Source organism: Carlito syrichta, unplaced genomic scaffold, assembly GCF_000164805.1.
Source record: "Carlito syrichta isolate Samal-C Ts95f unplaced genomic scaffold, Tarsius_syrichta-2.0.1 Scaffold201341, whole genome shotgun sequence".
Lineage (NCBI taxonomy): Eukaryota > Metazoa > Chordata > Mammalia > Primates > Tarsiidae > Carlito > Carlito syrichta.
In genome coordinates this window covers 780,609-797,661 of record NW_007145437.1, presented here as the reverse complement: position 1 = coordinate 797,661, position 17,053 = coordinate 780,609, and the positions used below count along the sequence as shown (strand labels likewise).

The following is a 17,053-nucleotide window of genomic DNA, read 5'->3' as shown; positions in this document are numbered from 1 at the left end:
TACAATGTTACATATTCAAATAGTTTCATGATCTAATTCCTTAAGTTTATCACAGATATTTAATAATGCTTTTCTAGCACATGCACACAAAATACCCCTAGCAAAAAGCATATTTTAAGCAATATTGATTATTTGCTACTATGAAATTTATTTTTCTGTCTAAAGACCATTAGGCCTTTTATTACTTCTTTCTATTTTTTAAATAAAATTGCTTCCTAAAGACATTCGTCTAAACAGTTTTCAAAATGTTTAACATAACATGTAAACAGTTTCAAAAATTTTACATAAAACAGTTGTTGCTGAAAATTTGAAATTATTTAGAATATTATTCCATTGCAGGATATTTATTTATTTATTTATTTTACTATGAATATACTTTATTTAGTTATATTTGTTTACAACTGAAAATCTGGGAATTCAAAATTAACATCCTTGCCAGTGAGCTTCTTGTAGACACCAGAAAAAGTTTCTATCTTGTGCTCCACGTTGTTCTGCTGTGCTTTGTCCAAGTGCACCTTGATGAGCCAACTGCCATCCAGCTTCACACAGATTCTCTTGCCCACGATTTCACTTGGGAAGACCAAGTCCTCAAGATGGCGTAGTGCACCACTGTCAGAATATGGCTCCTGGGATGCTTTTGCTTATTTTTTGTGCGGCTATTTCTAGTTGGCTTAGGCAGAATTCTCCTCTGAGCAATAAAGACAACATGCTTCCTGCTGAACTTTTTCTCCAATTCACGTACTAACCGGACTTGGATTTTTTGGAAAGATTTTAGTTGAGAAATGGGAACAAAGATTATGATAGCTTTCCGACCACCACCAACTTCAATTTCCTTGGCTGCTGTTATATTGAGCTCCCTGAGCTGAGTCTTGAGGTCCTAATTCATCTCCAGCTCCAGGAGGGCCTGGGAGATGCCAGACTCAAACTCATCTGACCTCTCACCATTGGGCTTCACAATCTTGGAGCTCAAGCTGAACATGGCCTTCTCCTTGCTGAACACTGGTTTAGGAAGAGGCTGAAGCCTCGCAAGAGCTCGTCAAATTCCAGGGGCAGAGGGCCAGAATATTTATTCTTATAAAAAAAGTTTATGGTGCTTTGACTGAAATTGAAGATGTTAGCACCTAGAAAAAAATTAGATAAGAATCTGGTTGCTTAATTTTGTCAGTTTTGTTAAATAATAGTACCTAATAAGTTTTTAAACACCAACCTTAGGGCTGTTTGAACTCTAGTTGCCAGACTCCAGGGACACAATTGGAGAAAAACTTTCACCAAAGTTGTATTTTTTTTCAAGATTTTGTATGAAAAGTATAAAATATTAAAGTTCAATATTCTATATTTATTTTTATCTTTTCCTTGAGAGCTTATAGGACACTTTTAGGTGTGGTTGTGTGGAAGGGGCCTAAGAAAATGTAATAAAATAAAATGTCAAAAATCAAACCAAGCATGTACTTAACCTTTCTCACAGTTGATAGCTTTTTCCTGGAAAATAGCAATAGCATTTGCTGGCTACTGTTAAACAAACAACTTTTTTTTTCTGCTTCTATAAACCCTGCTAGCATTCTGTGGAAGTACCTCGGCCTCCAGAATGCTGCGCTTTGCCTTGTTTGGAAAGTCCCAATGAGTGAGGCCTTGCCAGGATGTGGTTTTACCTTACTTAAACCACCCCATGCTGCAAGGCAGACCCTTGTACTGGGACTTGCATTGTCCAAGCAAGTGGTCACTGACCGGCTAGTTTTGGCTAATAAACCTCTCCTTTCTTTAACTTGAAATTTGGGTGTTGGTGTCTATGGATTAAGCGCTCAGACCCTACTTCATATGGGGGCTCATCTGGGAAATCAGAAAGTTTGACCCCCAGACCCAAAACACCAGCTGACCTTGCGGGTCTGTGTTCCCACAGACCTCAGTGTTCATCGGGTCTGGTGAGTCCAAGTACTTGCAAATGGCTAATTGTCGTCTCTGGCAGACTCACAACATCCCCTGAGCCCTCAGAAAGGTGAGTCATATTCCTGTTTTCTGATTGTGCGCACATCTGTTTGAACTTCCAGGAAAGCTGGACATAGCATTAATTCCTGAGTTCAGGGTCCTGGTGAGACATCACCGGGGCCCCCTGCTTCAGTTTTGTCCTCAGGCAATCAGGTCTGTCTGTTCAGTCTTTGTCCTTGTCTTTTCATGTTTGGTATTTGTCACTGTCATGTCAGTCATTGCTGCTGACTTTATGGGGCAGCAGTGTTCTCAACCTGATACCCCTCTGCAATTGGTTTTATGACACTTCAAGGATTTCCAAGGAGTGGTACAGCAGTGGGGTTACCAGGTAAACAAAGGAAACCTAACCACATTTTGTTCCCTCGAGTGGCCCACATTTCCTAATTGTAGTTGGCTACTGGAGGGGACCTTCAATCCTGACATAGTAGGGAAGTTTTGACAGTTAGTCTACCAGTGCCACCTAGACCAGATCCCATACATCACTACCTGGTACCCCCTGGTAATGCATCAGCCATCATAAATAAAGAAAGCCGAAGGAAAAGCTAATTCTTCTCGTGTTTTAACCCTACAGGAAACTTCAAAGTCCAAACCTCCAGTCCTCCAGAGCCCGCTGGAAGATGATGAAATTCTCCCGCCCTTCTCTGCATCTGGGCAGGAGCAGGGGGCCCAAGAGTTTCTCAGCCCATCACACACCAGGAGTGAGTCCCCATATCAGCCCCTTTATCTTCCTCTTCCCCATATGTCTCTCAAGGGCCCAACCACCCCCAGTAAGCCAACTAGCCCTGACTCATCTTCAGGGAACTCAGAACCTCAAACATCAGCAGTTCTCTCTCTAAGACAGGCCCCAGGGCTGGATGCGGGAGGATCGGGAGGTCAACTCTTTATGGTTTATGTCCCTTTCTCTACTAGTGACCTTTATAATTAAAAACAGCAAAACCCATCATGCTCTGAGAAACCTCAAAGTCTCATAGGTCTTTTAGAAACGATTTTCTTCACCCACCAGCCCACATGGGATGACTGCCAACAGCTCCTCCAAACTCTTTTCACTGTGGAGGAATGGGAACAAATCCATCAAGAAGCAAGAAAATTGGTCCTGGGACCGGACAGTAGGCCAGCAGGGCAGGCCCATGTGGAATGCGTCTTCCCTGCCAAGAGGCCTAATTGGAACCGCAACACTGATCACGGTAGGGAGTGTCTCACCACCTATCGCCGGACTCTAATGGGGGCTCTCCAGGCTGCCACCAGGTGCCCACTGATTTGTCTAAGGTAAGTGAGGTAATTCAGGGCCAATAGGAATCTCCCATGGCTTTTCTGGAACACCTCATGGAGGCCTATCGGACGTATACCCCCATAGACCCAGAGGCTCCAGAAAATCAAGGGCTTTAGTTATAGCCTTTGTCTCCCAGTTGGCCCCTAACATAAGAAAAAAATTGCAGAAAATTAAATAATTTGAAGAGAAAAATTTGTCACAGTTAACTAAGGTAGCCCCAAAGGTCTTTAATAGTAAGGACTCTCTTAAAAACAAGCAAACCAAGAGAATGGCCAAAGTAGTTGCAGCTGCTTTGCAGGAAGTTAAACCCAAGCAGTCAACAGGAAAAGGAGGAACCAGTGCCAGGAAAAAAACTCCAAATGCCAAGAACCAATGTGCCTACTGTAAAAAATTTGAGCACTGGTTAAAGGACTGTCCAGACAGGCCACCCTGACTGCAAGAGTGCCCTCCGGGGGAATGCCCACCAAAATCTACTCCTGTACTTCAATTACAAGCTAACTGATGGAGTCGGGCTCTGTCAATCCCCCCCCCCCAGGGAGCCCAGGGTAAAACTTATGGTGGGGGGAAATCCTGTCCACTTCTTAGTGGACACAGGGGCTGAGCATTCAGTCCTCCAAAGGTATAACGGCCCGCTTCAAAATAAACACTCCAGCCGGGCTTGGGAGGCTGAAGTGAGTGGATTGCCTGAGCCCGTGGGTTTGAGACCTGCCTGGGCAGCGAGACCTCATCTCTACAATAAATAAATAAATAAATCAGCCGGGCATGGTAGCACATGCCTGTAATTCCGGCTACTTGAAAGGCCGAGGCGGAAGGATCACCGGAGTCCAGCAGGTTGAGACTGCGGTGGCTGGGAGCAGCTACTGCACTCCATTCTGGGAGATAGAGTGAGACTCCAACTCAAAAAAATATTAAAAAAATTAAAAATAATAAACACTCCTTGGTTCAGGGGCAACTGGGACAATTATGCCCCAGACCACCGGAAGAATGGTAGACTTGGGGAAAGGGGAAGTAAATCATTCGTTCCTGGTAATGCCAGATTGCCTGTACCCGCTCCTGGGATGAGACCTCTTGCACAAGCTTAAAACCAAAATAGGTTTTCAAGAAACCACAGCAGCAGTAAGCCTGAACCCACCAGGGGCATCAAAAATTCTTGTTACCGTTCCCCTAATTGAGGAATATATGTTAACAGAGGGCAGGGTCCCTCTTGACTCTTCAAACGCCATTCTACTAGCTCAGCTGCAGACTGAGTTTCCCCAAGTCTGGGCTGGCATCCCATCAGCTGCCAGTCATTGTATAGCTCAAAAGCCGGGTAACATCCATTAGGGTGTAAAACAGTACCCTATATCCCCGGAGGCCTGAAAAGGCATGCAATTCACATCCAGTATCTCCAGAAGGCTAAAATCCTAGTGCCGTGTCACTCATCCTGGAACACCCCACTTCTTCCTGTCAAAAAGGCGGGCACAGGGGATTACCATCCAGTCCAGGACCAACAGGCGAGTGGAAGATATCCATCCCACAGTCACCAACCCGTGCACCCTCCTCAGCAGGTGAACTCCAGAGAGGAAGGTATACACTGTCCTGACCTTAAGGATGCCTTCTTCAGCACCTCACTGGCTAAGCAGAACCATCCTTGTTTTTCCTTAAATGGACAGATCCTGAAAAAGGGGGAAATGGCCAGTTAACCTGGACACGACTCCCACAAGGATTTAAAAACTCTCTCTTGCTGTTTGATGAAGCCCTCCACCACGACCTCCAAGCCTTCTGGCAACAGTACCCTAAAGTAACTATGCTACAGAATGTAGATAATCTGTTCATCTCAGCCACATCAAAAGGTGAGTGCCTGCATGCCACCAGGCACCTGCTTAAAGAACCTCAAACTCTGGGATATTGGGTGTCAGCAAAAAAGGCTCAGCTCTGGGTAACTGTAGTCACATACCTTGGATATAACCTCAAAGGAGGTAAAAGATCCCTGACTGCCCAGCACATTCAGGCTATAGAGGGCATCCTGGTCCCAGAAAACAAAAGACAGGTTCGGGAATCCTTGGGAACCATAGGATACTCCCGACTATGAATCCCTAAGTTTACTGAACTCGCAAAACCCCTCTATGAAATCACCAAGGGACTGGAGGCTAATTTTGGATGGAACCAAGGGGAGGGAAGTTTTCCAAGCCCTTAAAAATGCCCTGCTCTCGGCCCTGGCCCTGGTCTTGCCAGATATTGAAAAGCCTTTCCACCTTTATGTGAATGAGAGACGTGGCATCGCCCGGGGGATCCTGACTCAAAAACTTGACCCATGGAGCGGGCCGGTCACCTACCTGTCAAAAAAACTGGACCCAATAGCCTCAGGCTGGCCACCCTGATTGCGGGTTATAGCAGCCATTGCCATGTTAGTAAAGGACTCAGACAAACTAACATTGGGGCAAAATCTGACTGTCACTGCTACGCATGCAGTGAAGTCTTTACTCCGAGGGGCCCCTGACAAATGAATGTCAAACGTCTGAATACCCCATTATCAAGTGCTGCTTCTAGATCAATCCCAAATCAAGTTCCAGCATTCCCCCAGTTTGAACCTTGAGACTCTGCTACCAGAGGAAAGTCCCACGGGGCCACCGCACTGTTGCTGTGAGACAACTGAGTTCCAGAAGCTGCAATGGGACCTAACAGATGTCCCGAGAACAAACCCTGACCTAACGCTCTTCTCGGATGGCAGCAGTTTCATCCAGAATGGGGTAAGGTATGCAGGGGCAGCAGTGGTCACTCTACAGGGAACTATTCGGGCAAGCCTCTCTTCAGGAAACATTGGCCTAAAAGGCGGAACTGATTGCCTTGACCGAGACCCTGAAAGCAGGTGAAGGAAAAGTTGTCAACATCTACACTGACAACAGGTACGTGTTTGCAACTGCACACTTTCATGGGACAATTTACAGGGAGCAGGGATTGCTCACCACAGAGGGGAAAACTATAAAAAATAAAGCAGAGGTCTTAGACCTCCTGGCAGCAATATAGTACCCCAAAGGAGTCATCATAATCCATTGCCCAGGCCACCAAAAAGGAAACTCAAAAGAGGCAATAGGAAATAGAAAAAGTGGATCAAGCAACCAGGGAAGTTGCTTATGGCAGAACCACCTGCCTGCTGGCACTACCTCCTCCAGTTCTATGCAAACCACCAAAATACACAGAAGAGGACCTCCTCGCTGCACAAAAATTGCAGACCACCATAAACCCAGACGGATGGCTCCAACTTCAGGACAGCAGAACCTTCTTCCCTTGAGTCCTGGGACAAATCCTAAGGCAACTCCACAAAGGCACTCATCTGGGAAAGACAAAACTAACCGAACTCATAAGAAAGGAATTTTACCTCCCTCATCTGGACCAGCTCGCCCAGGAACTCATTCAAGGCTGCATGTCATGCCAGCAGACTAATAGTAATAAGTTCAGTGTATCTACCCAAGGGGTCCGAGATAGGGGGCTAGCTCCCAGGAGACATGGGGAAATAGACTTTACAGAGGTCAAACCTGGGCAATATGGATATAAATACCTACTGGTATTGGTAGATACCTTCTTGGGATGGATGGAGGCATTCCCCACAAAAACTGAAACAGTTTCTGTAACAGTAAAACAACTCCTAAATGACATCATCCCAAGATATGGTCTACCTATCTCAATAGACTCAGATAATAACCCAGCATTTATTTCTAAACTCACTGAGGGTATTGCAAAAACCTTGGGGATAAATTGGAACTTACATTGTGCTGACCATCCCCAGAGCTCAGGACAGGCAGAAAAAATAAATCGGACACTTAAAAAGACCTTAACCATATTAACCCTGGAGACTGGTGAAGGATGAGTAACACTTCTTCCCTATGCCCTCTTAAGGGCCAGGTGTACCCCCTACATCGAGGGTCTTACACTCTATGAAATTCTTTTTGGATGGTCCCCGCTGTTGCTTCCAAAAATTGGACAGGAAAAGCATTAGAACTGTCTAACCATAATTTGCTTCAGTCATTGCTGGCTCTTCAGAAAATTCAACAGACTGTAACTGAAGTTGTGCAGGCAGCCTTCCGGAAACCAGCTCCAGGAAGCCCACCCCCATTCCAGTCAGGCGACCAGGTCTGTATAAAGCAACACAAAGCTGAGGCCCTCACCCCAAGGTGGAAAGGGCCTCACATAGTAATCCTTACTACTCCTACGGCCGTCAAGGTCAGTGGTGTCTGCCAGTGGATTCATCATTCACAAATAAAGGCAGCCACCACCATGCCCCTGGAGACATGGAAAGTCGTCAAACCAGCTACTGGAGAAGATCCCCTAAAGATAAGACATTTGTGGGCCCCAGTATCTTAATCATATTCCTTGTATACTTTCCCCAGCTTAAGGCCTATTGGCCTAACCCGCGTAATCCCTATACTCCAGGGAACTATTCCTGGGAACTGAGAAATACCGTCACTAGGACCGTAAGTACCACCTATAGAGAAAGCAGGCAGCCTGTCTAATTTTGACCTTTGTAAATTCTGGCCAGGTCTAACCCTCGGGGGCACACACACTGACGAATGCGGCAACTTAACTTATGAAAAAAAACTTAAATCTGTTGGTTTTTATGCTTGCCCAGAATTGGGACCAGCCCGTTGCCACAAAGCAGGACAATACCACTGTGCTGCATGGGGGTGTGAAACTATTGCTCCTTGGAAAAACTGAGACCCATACATAAGCCTACGCAGGAGGAACCCTGCTTCCCAGTGCAGCCAAATACAAACATGCAACCCACTTAAACTCACTATAATACTTTGGGATGCACTCAGCATCTGCAAGGTGTAGGAAATGGGTAAAACGTGGGGGCTCAGAATGTATGCAGAAGGACCCAATCCTGACATGTTGTTTACTATTCAAAGGCAGGCCATCCCCCACACCCTAAATCCTATGGGTCCCAGGCAACTTAATTCTCCAAAAACTTGAACCTTCTGTATGTTCCCCAATCCAACTGCCCCAGGCGTCTGGTTCTATCTACCCTACAACTTCAGGGGCAGGTCCCACTCCCCTACCCACCACATTAGCGCCCGGAAATAAAAATCGTTTCCTCCCTGTGCTATCCGCTGTTTACCGGTTTGCAAATGCCACTCGTCCTGAAGTAACAGAAGACTGCTGGCTATGCCTAGATCCTCGACCCCCTTATTAAATAGGAATTGCAGTGAACTCCTCAATAGGCAACACTGAAAAGCATGTACGCATTCTTAACCTAGCTACAACTCAGTCCTTAGGATTATGTCCCTGGGGACAGAACTCAGCCCTTACTCTGGGAGATCTTCAAGGATGTGGAACTTGCCTTTATTCTCCCTCTTATAATATAAGTAACTCTCCCTACCAAATGTTGTGTGAAACTGCTTCTGTAATAAGCATCCCCAGTTCAAAAACTTTAAGGAACTCCACATGGCTGTTGCACTCCCCACCACATGGTTGCTTGTAGGGTGGCTCACCACCCTAATTTCAGCAATAGCAGGGTCACTTCTCCTGTTCTTTATAGGCATTACTGTAGGGCCCCGCATTATTAAAAGCCTCCTAAACTATGTTAAAAACAACATCTCACCTGTAAAAACAATGGTTTTTAAAACCCAATATAATCCCCTATACGAGGAGTCAGCAATTTGACACCAGGAACAACTGAAAGGGGGGAATGTGGAAGGGGCCTAAGAAAATGTAATAAAATAAAATGTCAAAAGTCAAGCCAAGTATGTACTTAACCTTTTGCACAGTTGATAGCTTCTTCCTGGAAACTAGCAACAGCACCTGTTGGCTATTGTTAAACTGTCTAACAGCTTTTTTTTTTCTGCTTCTGTAAACCCTGCTAGCATTGCGTGGAAGTACCTAGGCCTCCAGGATGCTGCGGTTTGGTTTGCTTGGAAAATCCCAGTGAGCCAGGCTTTGCCAGGATGTGGTTTTATGCTACTACTTAAACCACCACGTGCTGCAAAGCAGGGCCCTTGCACTGGGACTTGCATTGTCCAAGCAAGTGGTCACTGGCCGGCTAGTTTTGACTAAACTAGCCGGCCCTACTTCAGTTTAATTTTTTTGCCAGTATAGTTTGCAATACTATTATTATCTCCTGGTTAGTTAGTCAGTTTGAGTTTAAAATAGATGAATTTAAACTAGACAATATATGTAAAACTCTGCCCCAAAACAACATTAGTAAATAATGAAGATCCTAAAAACTGGCTCTATTATTAAAGATAGCAAATATAAGTACCTATTAGAACTTAAAAGGTTTAAAATAAATACATTTGTGGCAGGAGTAAAAGTGACAAAAATCTATGATTTGTAGAAGAGTTCAGAGATAGCCAAAAAGCTATTTACCTTTCATAAAAGCATCCCTTTCATAAAGTGTCAACTTAGTGTCTTTTCAGACTGGAAATATTATAAAATACTGTTATTGGGTTTATAGAATAATGAAAATAAATAAAGGCACTAGAGAAAATTATCTCTAAATATATTGGGTTTACATGGGAATAGAAATAAGGATTATAATCCAGAATGCAGGTAATGGCAAGCTACTGGTACACTTGGTAAGGGAAGGAAGAGTAAGGGGAGCTTTTACTAGCACAAAGAGATGGACCTAAACAGAGTTCCTTGGTTTCAGAGGTTTAAAGCCAGAGTTGTTAGTTCATTGGTGGAGTTGCTGTTAATTGGGCAAATGTTCTGAAAACCTCTTATCTGAATGACTGCAGTTCTAAAGGAATGTCTTAGTATTAAACATTACCAAAGGAGGAAATGCCTAAAGGAAGTGAAAAGGTTTTTAGAAAGTCCTTAGAAGCAGTTCTTATCTCAGTACACATTAGCCTCCTTTCTTTCAGGTCTTCCCACCATTATTGTGTGGATCTGAGAAATGTGATTTTATTCTGGTATCTGCAACTTTTATAGACATAAGATAAATTAAGAGAGAAAAAGATTTTCTTCCTACCAAAACTTTTATTTTTTAAGACAAAATATGTAAAATGATATTAGATATTAGACATTAGGCAATGGAAGGCTACAATTTCTGAAAGTTGGGAAACAAGTAAAGTAATTCCTTTGATGTCTCAGCTTTCAGGCTGGTTTCCAGACTGCAGTAAAAGAAAGGGAAACAAAGGCACAGCCAGATGATCTCCTTGGCATTAAGAGATTGATCTAGAAATGCAAGGAAGCTGAGTCAGCCAGAGTCTGCAGGGAATAGGACTAGAGAAGAGAGAACTGCATATAGAGGCACCTTCAGAGATATGCAGAAGATTTTCTTTGAGTATTCAGTGGAGAACTTAACAGTACATGCATATGAGAAAACTAAGTAAGTTTGGGAAAGAGCCACATAAATGAGTTACAAAAAAAAAGGAGTGTCAGAAGTTCACATAGGCAAGATTAGGAAACTTCATAATTGAGGGGGCATCAGTTAGAGTACTACAAGAGTCTGACTTCAGTAATGTGGAACATTTATCTTAGTCAAAATGCTGTTTTGGATCTGCTTAACAGTTAGTAAAAAGTGGAACTCCAAATGATCAAATTGTTTCTGAACCATCTCTCAGAACAAAGCCTAAAAATATTTTTAAGACTACAAAAATAGCCAGCACTCAACACGTAAAATTCACAATATGTGGCGCCCAATAAAAAACTATTAAGTATGTAAAGATGCAGGAAAACACCATCCATAATGAGAAAAGTTAGTCAACTAAAATTGACCCAGAAATGACATAGATGATGAAATTATTAAATAAAAATATTTCAACTGAAAAATGAAAAATTAATGTCTGAGATGAGCAGTACACTGAATGAAATTATAAGTAGATTAGATGCTTCAGAAGAAAAGTTAATAAACTTGAAGACAGCCATCAAGACTGTACAAAATGAAACACAGAAACAAAACAAAAACAGAAAAGCAAAAACAAACCACGTGTGAACTGAAGAATAACTTTAAGCAATTAGATATTAATTGAAATACCATGAAGGGACAAAGGCAAATGATTTGAATAAATAATGACCAAAAATTTCTCCACAGTCAATGAAAACTATCAGCCCACACACCCAAGATGTTCATTCATCTCCAAGTGTGATAAATTTGAAGAAAATTTAAGATAAAGTGCAAACAACTTGCTTAAAAAGAGTGATAAAATGAATATCTTAAAAGCAGACAGAGAAAAACAATGGCAATCCAGTGTGAATGAAACGACCTCATCTCTACAATAAATCAAAAAATGAGCCGGGCATGGTAGCACATGCCTGTAATTCTGGCTACTCGAAAGGCTGAGGCAGAAGTATCACTGGAGCCCAGCAGGTCAAGGCTGTAGTGGCCGGGAGCGGCCACTGCACTCCAGTCTGGGTGACAGAGTGAGACTCCAACTGAAAAAAAAAAAAAGAAAGAAAGAGCAAAGTTATAAATGAGAGCAAATGCCAGTGAAATAATATCTCTAAAGTAATGAAAAAAATGAATAAAACATCAAACTGGTAACTTAGAATTCATTATCCAGAAAAAAATCTTTCAGGAAAATGAGACAAAAGTCTTTTTCAGATATATAAAAACTGAAAGAATTCATCAACAGCAGACCTGCACTATAAAGATGTTAAAAATATTTCAGGCAGAAAGAAGAATAACACCAGATGGATATAAAGATCTATACAAAGAATGAAGAACACTGGAAATAACAACGATATGGGTAAATAGAAATTTGTTTTCTTATTATTCAAATATCTTTGAAATAATATTATTATGACTTGTTGCTTTGTGCATAATACATAGCAACTAATTTTTCTGGCAATGAATAATTGCCTGCCTTGAAACAGCCAATGAAGAGTAACTACCTCTCAAAGTCTCTCAGGATTCTCTCTTTAGCAAACCACCTAAAATTAGAAAGTGGCTAGGTAGACAAAGTGGTATAAATTAGAATGCCATCCCCTGAAGTTAAAAACTTCAATTTGTAAAACTACTGGAAAATAATATTTAGCATTTAATATTTTTCCACTATAGAAATTAAGAAAATTTTGCACTGCTCTGAAGTTCTCTTTTAGTCATATATTTACTTCATTTTCTCTCTCTTTTGGAGTCACCGTGAGCATTTGAAGAAAATATTGTCTATATATTTGTCTTGTCTCTCTACCTTACCCAGTGCCCAATAATATGATCTTTCCACCTGCCTTTGAGAACCTTGTCTTCATTCACAATGAACTGAAAATAGTCTGAGCCTGAAAACACATGCAAATCTACAACGCCAAAATCACAACTGAATATCTCAATATAGTTTACTTACAATCCAAAAGAAAATTGGTTACATTTTGTTTACCTCATTTATATGTTTTTTTTTTCAATAATTATTAAGACACAGGCAAGACTATTTGTAGCAACATGTATATACTAAGTTGACATACTTTTTTTAACTTTTGTTCCTCTGCCTTTTTCCTAAGGACTCCATCCATTTGCAGTTCCAGTTATCTCTACATCAACAAAATAGTTATGTACAAAATCAAATCCTTTTTTTAAACAAAAATCCACATTAATCAGCTGTTAGTCTAAACATCTTTGGAGGATATTTGCTATTTGCCCAGGCCCTACCCTAAAGAAAAGACTCTTGCTGGGCTCAGTGGCTCAGCCTGTAATCCCACGCTTTGGAGGTTGAGGTGAGTGGATTGCCTGAACCCACAGGTTCGAGACCTGCCTGGGCAACTTGGCGATACCTCATCTCTACAATAAATCAAAAAAATTAGCCAGGTGTGGTAGGGCACGCCTGTAGTTCCAGCTACTTGGAAGGCTGAGGCAGAAGGATAGCTGGAGCCCAACAGGTTGATGCTGGAGTGGCCGGGAGTGTTGCCACTGCACTTCAGTCTGGGTGACAGAGTGAGACTCCAACTCAAAAAAAGAAAAGAAAAGAAAAGACTCTTGACATTTCATGTACATCTGTCATCATCCAAAGGTAATTTGTGTATGTATTGAGGGATGCAAGGGGACAGGAAAAGAGAACACAGAATCCAAGATGGGGCTGTTATATTTATTCTCAAAATAAAGTTTGATTAAAAAAAACTAAGTCTGATGTTTTTTGGTTAATCAGGCAATGTTAAAGTCTGTTCTAGGACAGCACTTCTGAAACTTTAAAGTGCATACAAGTCACTTGAGGATCTTGTTAAAATACAAATTCAGATTCAGTGGATCTGAGGTGGGACCTGAGAGTATGCATTTCTAATTAGCTCCCCAAATTTGTAGATGCTACCTCTCCCCAGACCACCATGAACTGTTGTTGAGTTATTAAGAGTAATTTAGTTTTTTTATATTAGAAGGAACTTGCGTTATGTTTCATGTGAAATATCTCCACACAGAGAAACACACACACACACACTCTCACTCACTCTCTCTCTCTCTCTCTCTCTCTCTCCCTCCTAAATACTTCAGTGCCTAAAGTTAAACAGCTATAGAGTAATACACTTAAAAGAAGGGAGATTATTCATCTGATTTTTATGATTTTTATTTTTACTTTCCCATTTTGAAGAACGCTGAGTGCATGGTAAAATCAACTTTTATTGACTCATTATAGATTATAAAAATAAAAAAGGCACATTTCAGGGTTGTTATGTGAATTGGCAATAATTATTTCCTAGCAATCAATTGTGCTTGTTAAATCTCAATAACAGTCAATGAAACCTCTAATTGGCAGAATCTTTGTGTTTGGCAAGAAAAATAGCTCTGGACTTTATTGCTTTAATGTTTGCCAGATACAAATTCTAACTATCAAAAATAATATGAAATAAATGTATGATTCTTAAGTGAGGGCACTGATACTACCATAAATAAGATTTTTCAAGATATATTTTTTATATTCTGGGGTTAAAGAGAGCTTTCATGTCATATTCATTGCTTATTATTTTCATTGTAAGTATACAGACAAGCTATTCCAGCCCTAGGGTAATTGTCAAGTATAGCAGTCAGTAGAGTCCAAGCAGCAATTTCTCCATTCTTACCGTATGTAAAGCAGATACCATATATAAATAATAAGGAATTAATGCAAACATTAAAATGTACCTGGGATTTGTTTCAATGAAGTATGGTAAAGTGACAGATGTAGAGGCAACTGCCTTTAAAAGATGAGATTATTACTTAGATTTCAAAAGAGAAGGTGTTATGTCACACCAGGTAGGGACTCCTGGGGAACTATAAGGGTCAGTTAGGAGGCAGAAGGAGCAAAGGAGAAAGCACAGTCCAGAATCTTTGTTATGGTTTTCTTGGGGGAAAAAAATGAGTAAGACAGAATTGGCAAGCTTGAGTAAGTTTAAGATTGAGGAGTTTGAGTACTTTGCCAGGGCTCTGGGTTACAGGAATGATCTCTAGTTACCCAGTATTTGGCCTTAGGGTGACTTAGTACAGGAGGAATATTGTCCTGGGGACTCAGAGTTAAATTAAAAAGGTGGTTAGTGATTGTGGATTTGTTGACTTGCATACATAAGAAATGCTGGTGGGCAAGTTGCTTATTATCTCTAAGAATTAACTAACCCGAGAGATGCAGTCTTTCCCAGGAAGTCAAAGCATAATGAAATATAGAAAGTAAAAAATATGATTAATAAAATACACTAACCAGAAAGAACAAATCTTGCATAACCTTGGATAGTTTTTCCTGAATATTAGTGAAATGAATTGTAACCTCAGAAATTATCTTCATCCAAAGATAATTTTGCAAATGTCAGGGCAAGCACAAAGCTTTCCTGAATTGAGTTTGTTTACTTTATATCCTAGGCAAATAGTAATTTTCTCTGATGAAATAAAATTAGAATCACTATTAATTTTTCATGCACTTTTCTCCATGTTTCTATGGAAAGAATGGTAAATCATATTCTTCAGCTCATGTAATTCATCCTTTGTTTAAATTACTCTTTCCCTTAATAAGCTCAAATTCAAAAGACAGAAAGTAGAAGAAAAAAATCCATTTATATGTTCTATTTTAAGGAGAAAATTATTTCATATGTAGCAAATATTTTTCTAAGCATCTCTAGGTCATAAAAGAAAATTAATTCATATTTTTATCTTTTCTCTCAAAATTTTAAATTGATACATAATTTACATAAGTATGGAGTACATATGATATTTTGTTACATGCATGCAATGTGTTATGATTGACTCCATGTAATTAGAATATTTATCATGCTAAGCAAAAAAAAAAAAAAAAAAGCTTTACACAAATTTTTTTTTTTTTTTTGGAGTTGGAGTCTCACTCTGTCACCGGGACTGGAGTGCAGTGGCCACTCCCGGCCACCACAGCCTCAACCTGCTGGGCTCCGGCGATCCTTCCGCCTCAGCCTTCCAAGTAGCCGGAATTACAGGCATGTGCTACCACGCCCGGCTGATTTTTTGATTTATTGTAGAGATGAGGTCTTACTACCCAGGCGGGTCTCGAACCCGCGGGCTCAGGCAATCCACTCACCTCAGCCTCCCAAAGGCGCGGGATTACAGGCTGAGCCACCGAGCCTGGCTGCTTGAGACAAATTTAATAGTGTTTAACTGAGCATAGAATGATTTGCAAATTGAGCAGCACCACTAAAACCAGGACAGATTCAAAGAGACCCCAGTGCTGTTGCATGGTAAAAGAGAATTTATGGACAGATAAAAGAAACTGACATACAGAAAATAGAAGTGGGGCACAGGAACAACTGACTTGGTTACAGCTTAGTGTTTGCCTTATGTGAACATGGTTTGAATTGTTGGTTCCCTTTGATTGGCCAAAACTTGATGACTGGTACAAAAGTAGATAACAGTCTTCTTATACATTTGTTAAGTTACCATTTGCTATGTACAGAGAAACCTTTAGCCCAATTAAAAATATGTAAGAAGGCAGTTGGCTAAACTCAATGTAACAATATTCCCCTTTTCTGAGAGGCTGACCAAACCTTAGGCTTTGATGTCAATCTATTACCATCATAAATTACTAGCCGGGCTCGGTGGCTCAGCCTGTAATTCTGCACCTTTGGGAGGCTGAGGCGAGTGGATTGCCTGAGCCCGTGGGTTCGAGACCCGCCTGGGGCAGCGAGACCTCATCTCTACAATAAATCAAAAAACCAGCCAGGCGTGGTAGTGCTCACCTGTAGTTCCAGCTACCTGGAAGGCTGAGGCGGAAGGATCGCTGGAGCCCAGCAGGTCAAGGTTGCGGTGTCTGGGCGACAGAGTGAGACTCCAACTCAAAAAATAAAAATAAATAAATTACTTATTTGGTCTTAATTCTATTGAGAAACAGAAGAACAATGGGTTTCATAAGAAAGGAACAAAAACTTCAGGTTATTTTTTTGTAAGAGTTAAAGCAAAGGAGTCCTCATACTGACAACCCCTGCTTTCAGGAGAGACAAGGAGAGTGGAAGAGGAAAAGAAGCTGGTTTGTTTCAGGATCTATCTACTTCCTTAAAGTTTCAGTTGAATTATATTACATTTAGTATGAATTATTCCACCTTGATTTGGTCTTGGGGTCTAGTGCTTAGTTCAAAACAATGGCCTAACATCATTTCATTAAACATTTTTCCCCCTCTTGATCAGTTCTCACTTAAGGGAGAGTGTGGCAAAAATGGGATTTTAGCATTACTTTTAGTTATCATCATTTTGGATTTCTGATCTTGGCACATCATTTATCACTTATTTCTTTGAGGTTTTTCATTTCAGCTAAAGAGAGATCATTGTCATTCTTTGAATGGCTATATGAAAAGATTTAAAACTTTTCAGAGAATATGACACACTAGAAAAATTACTAGTGTGTGACTATGGGGAGGGTACTACCAAGAGTCTGGAGTATACTTCTTAGCCAAGGTCTCCATGAACCAAATCAATTT

At 41.1% G+C, this 17,053-nt stretch overlaps 1 pseudogene; it reads right to left on the bottom strand.

Moving 5' to 3' along the window:
- Positions 1-395: 395 nt before the first annotated feature.
- On the bottom strand, positions 396-979 carry LOC103253116 (annotated as a pseudogene).
- Positions 980-17,053: the final 16,074 nt, after the last annotated feature.